At 48.1% G+C, this 5,436-nt stretch overlaps 1 pseudogene; it reads right to left on the reverse strand.

Moving 5' to 3' along the window:
- Positions 1-4,198: 4,198 nt before the first annotated feature.
- Positions 4,199-5,125, reverse strand: LOC119924208 (annotated as a pseudogene).
- Between the last annotated feature and the right edge of the window lie 311 nt (positions 5,126-5,436).

The following is a 5,436-nucleotide window of genomic DNA, read 5'->3' on the forward strand; positions in this document are numbered from 1 at the left end:
CTTCAAAGCCCTACTGAGAGATTACCTCCTCAAGGATGCCTTCCCAGACTGAGCCCCTCCTTCCTCTCCCCCTCCCCATTACCTCCGTCCTACCTCCTTCCCCTCCCCACAGCACCTGTATATATGCTTCTACAGATTTATTACTCTATTTAATTTACTTGTACATATTTACTATTGTATTTATTTTGTTAATGATGTACAACTAGCTTTACTTCTATTTATTCTGATGACCTGTCCACATGTCTAAACACCATGCCAACCTCGTTCACTTCAAGATTATCCTTTCCTGCCTTAACACAGCCCTCTCTTCTGCCAGAAAAAACAATTTATCCTCCCTTATTGACACCCATGCCCATCACCCCCGCCAGCTCTTCCGTACATTCAACTCCCTTCTCAGGACACCGATTCTTCCCCCTCCTCCTTCCCTCACCCCCAACGATCTGGCCTCCTACTTCATTAACAAAATTAAATCCATCAGGTCCGACCTCCCCAAAGTCTCTTCTCCCACTTATCCAAACCCCCGGCTCTCACCACTCTGCTACTCTCCCATCCTTCCCAGCAGTATCCTCAGAGGAGCTCTCCTCCCTCCTCTCAAGTGCTACTCCGACCACCTGTGCTTCTGAACCCGTTCCCTCTAATCTCATGAAATCTCTCGCTCCATCCCTTCTCCCTCCTTAGCTTCCATCTTCAACCACTCACTCTCCACTGGTTCCGTTCCCTCTGCCTTCAAACATGCCCATGTCTCTCCCATCCTAAAAAAACCCTCTCTTGACCCCACCTCACCTTCTAGTTATCGTCCCATATCCCTCCTACCATTCCTTTCCAAACTCCTTGAACGAGTTGTCTACACGCGCTGCCTAGAATTCCTCAACAACAACTCTCTCCTCGACCCCTCCAGTCTGGCTTCTGTCCCCTACATTCCACGGAAAATGCCCTCTCAAAGGTCACCAATGACCCTGCTTGCCAATTCCAACGGCTCATACTCTTTCCTAATCCTCCTCGACCTTCAGCTGCCTTCGATACTGTGGACCACCCCCTTCTCCTCACACAGGCTATACGACCTTGGCTTCACAGACTCCGTCCTCTCCTGGTTCTCCTCTTATCTCTCCGGTCGTTCATTCTCGTCTCTTTTGCACGCTCCTCCTCCCCCTCCCATCCCTTACTGTGGGTTACCTAAGGTTCAGTTCTTGGTCCCCTTCTGTTCTCGATCTACACGCATTCCCTTGGTGACCTCATTCGCTCCCACGGCTTCAACTAACATCTCTATGCTGATGACACCCAGATCTACATCTCTGCCCCAGCTCTCCCCTCTCTCCAGGCTCGCATCCCCTCCTGCCTTCAGGACATCTCCATCTGGATGTCTGCCCGCCACCTAAAGCTCAACATGTCGAAGACTGAACTCCTTGTCTTCCCTCCCAAACCTGTCCTTCTCCCTGACTTTCCCATTTCTGTTGAGCACTACCATCCTCCCGTCTCACAAGCCCGCAACCTTGGTGTCATCCTCGACTCCGCTCTCTCATTCACCCTCACATCCAAGCCGTCACCAAAACCTGCCGGTCTGAGCTCAACAACATTGCCAAGATCCGCCCTTTCCTCTCCATCTATACCGCTACCTGCTCATTCAAGCTCTCATCCTATTCCGTCTGGACTACTGCATCAGCCTCCTCTCTGATCTCCCATCCTCGTGTCTCCCCACTTCAATCCATACTTCATGCTGCTGCCCGGATTGTCTTTGTCCAGAAACGCTCTGCGCATGTTGCTCCCCTCCTCAAAAATCTCCAGTGGCTACCAATCAATCTGGGCATCAGGCAGAAACTCCTCACCTGGGCTTCAAGGCTCTCCTCGCCCCCTCCTACCTCACCTCCCTTCTCTCCTTCTACAGCCCACCCCACACCCTCCACTCCTCTGCTGCTAATCTCCTCACCTTTCTCGCCTGTCCCGCCATCGACCCCCGGCTCACATCATCCCGGGCCTGGAATGCCCAACCTCTGCCCATCCGCCAAGCTAGCTCTCTCCTCTCTTCAAGGGCCCTACTGAGAGCTCACCTCCTACAGGAGGCCTTCCCCAGACTGAGCCCCTTCCTTCCTCTCCCGCCTCGTCCCCCTCTCCTACCCCCCCATCTTAACCTCCTTCCCTTCCCCCACAGCACCTGTATATATGTATATATGTTTGTACATATTTATTACTCTATTTTATTATTTATTTTATTTTACCTGTACTATATCAATTTCTTTATTTTATTTTTGTTAGTAATGTTTGGTTTTGTTCTCTGTCTCCCCCTTTTAGACTGTGAGCCCACTACTTGGGTAGGGACTGTCTCTATATGTTGGCCAAGCTTGTACTTCCCAAGCGCTATTACAGTGCTCTGCACACAGTAAGCGCTCAACTAAATACGACTGATGATGATGATTGATGATGTTTATTTTGTTGTCTGTCTCCCCCCTTAGACTGTGAACCCGTTGTTCCGTAGTGACTGTCTCTATATGTTGTCAACTTGTACTTCCCAAGCGTTTAGTACAGTGCTCTGCGTACTGTAAGTGCTCAATAAATTCGATTGAATGAATGAATCAATGAATGAATGAAATGCAAAACTCCTGTTTACTGTTATGAACTGACCAACATGAATAAATCACAGTCTAGTGTGTCCTAATCCTCCTAATCCTCCTCGACCTCTCAGTTGCCTTCGACACTGAGGACCACCCCCTTCTCCTCAACACACTATCCGACCTTGGCTTCACAGACTCCGTCCTCTCCTCGTTCTCCTCTTATCTCTCCGGTCGTTCATTCTCAGTCTCTTTTGCAGACTCCTCCTCCCCCTCCCATCCCCTTACTGTGCGGGTTACCCAAGGTTCAGTGCTTGGTCCCCTTCTGTTCTCGATCTACACGCATTCCCTTGGTGACCTCATTCGCTCCCACGGTTTCAACTATCATCTCTACGCTGATGACACCCAGATCTACATCTCTGCCCCTGCTCTCTCCCCCTCCCTCCAGGCTCGCATCTCCTCCTGCCTTCAGGACATCTCCATCTGGATGTCTGCCCGCCACCTAAAACTCAACATGTCCAAGACTGAACTCCTTGTCTTCCCTCCCAAACCCTGCCCTCTCCCTGACTTTCCCATTTCTGTTGATGGCACTACCATCCTTCCCATCTCACAAGCCCGCAACCTTGGTGTCATCCTCGACTCCGCTCTCTCGTTCACCTCTCACATCGAAGCCGTCACCAAAACCTGCCGGTCTGAGCTCCACAACATTGCCAAGATCCGCCCTTTCCTCTCCATCCATACCACTACCCTGCTCGTTCAAGCTCTCATCCTATCCCGTCTGGACTACTGCATCAGCCTTCTCTCTGATCTCCCATCCTCGTGTCTCTCTCCACTTCAATCCATACTTCATGCTGCTGCCCGGATTGTCTTTGTCCAGAAACGCTCTGGACATGTTACTCCCCTCCTCAAAAATCTCCAGTGGCTACCAATCAATCTGCGCATCAGGCAGAAACTCCTCACCCTGGGCTTCAAGGCTCTCCATCACTTCGCCCCCTCCTACCTCACCTCCCTTCTCTCCTTCTACAGCCCACCCCGCACCCTCTGCTCCTCTTCCACTAATCTCCTCACCGTGCCTCGTTCTCCCCTGTCCCGCCATCGATCCCCTGCCCACGTCATCCCCCTGGCCTGGAATGCCCTCCCTCTGCCCATCCGCCAAGCTAGCTCTCTTCCTCCTTTCAAGGCCCTACTGAGAGCTCACCTCCTCCAGGAGGCCTTCCCAGACTGAGCCCCTTCCTTCCTCTCCTCCTCCTCCCCCTCTCCATTCCCTCTGTCTTACCTCCTTCCCTTCCCGACAGCACCTGTATATATGCATATATGTTTGTACATATTTATTACTTTATTTATTTATTTTATTTGTACATATCTATTATATTTATTTTATTTTGTTAATATGTTTGGTTTTGTTCTCTGTCTCCCCCTTTTAGACTGTGAGCCCACTGTTGGGTAGGGACTGTCTCTATATGTTGCCAACTTGTACATCCCAAGCGCTTAGTACAGTGCTCTGCACACAGTAAGCGCTCAATAAATACGATTGATTGATTGATTGATTGATTCTTGACACTTAAATTCAATCAATAGCATATATTGAACATATACTTTGTGCAGAGCACTGTACTAAGCACTTGGGAGAGTGCAGTATTGTGGAATTAGCTGACAAGTTTCCCTGCCCATAACCTTACACAGAACATCTTTCACCTCTTCGTTCCTCAGAATATAGATCATCAGGTTCAGCATTGGAATAAACATCGTATAGGACACAGACACCAGTTTTTACTGATCCATTGAGAAGCTGGAACTGGGTAGCAGATAAATAAGCATTGTAGAACCATAGAATGAAGTGACCACCATTAGATCAGAAGCACATGTGAAAAAGTTTTTTTGCCTTCCTCCAGAGGACTGTATTTTAAAGATAGCCAGCAGGATGTACACATATGATATTAATGTGGTCAGAACTGTAACCAGCATAATGACGGCCATGGAAGCAGCAGGAAGGGCTTGGGCACGTCTGTGATCCGAACAGGACAGCTTCAACAATGGGGGGATGTCACAGTAGAAGTGATTAATTTCAGGAGGTCCACAGAAGGTCAAACTAAATACATTAACTGCATAGACCATAGTATTCAGGCAGCTGTCCATGTAGGAAGCAGTAACCAGTAAAGCACACAGTCTCTGAGGCATGCAGATTATATATACAAGGGGTTTACAGATTGCTACATATTGATCATATGCCATCACTGCTGGAAGACAATACTCCACTAGCCTAAATGTAGCTGCAACACAGAACTGGGCCACACATCCTGGGTAAAGTATGGTTTTCTTGTCCACTAGGAAATTTGCCAGCATCTTAGGGGTGACAGATGATGAATAACAAAGTCAGAGAAAGACAGATGGCTAAGGTAAAAGTACATGGGTGTGTGAAGTTGCAAACTGATTCTAATGATTAAAATGATGAGCAGATTTCCCAGAAGAGTGACCACATAGATGAGGATGAACAGCATGAAGAGGGGGATCTGTAACTGTGGATCACTCATTAATCCAGACAGAACTAACTCACTCAGAGTGGTGTGATTTCTGTTGGCCATTTACTGTCCTTCTGTTATGCGGGAAGAAAATGAACTATACAAACAACACTGCAGTGCTCAGAGGCATGTAGGATTATAATTCCTTTTGAAACCAGAGATTGGAAAGACTGGAGAACATAAAGAACTTTTTGAGTCCCCTTAGCCTGCAAATCCCTTCCCCGTCAAATTGGCCAGATCACATTTCTCTCTAACTTAAGAGCCCTTCTGGTATCACATCTCATCCATAAGGACTCATTCAAAAGATCTTTATCTTGTCAGTTTGTCATCTACCTATATAATGATGATGATAATGATAATAATAACAATGAGAA

Source organism: Tachyglossus aculeatus, unplaced genomic scaffold (genome assembly GCF_015852505.1).
Source record: "Tachyglossus aculeatus isolate mTacAcu1 unplaced genomic scaffold, mTacAcu1.pri scaffold_87_arrow_ctg1, whole genome shotgun sequence".
Taxonomy (NCBI): Eukaryota; Metazoa; Chordata; class Mammalia; order Monotremata; family Tachyglossidae; genus Tachyglossus; species Tachyglossus aculeatus.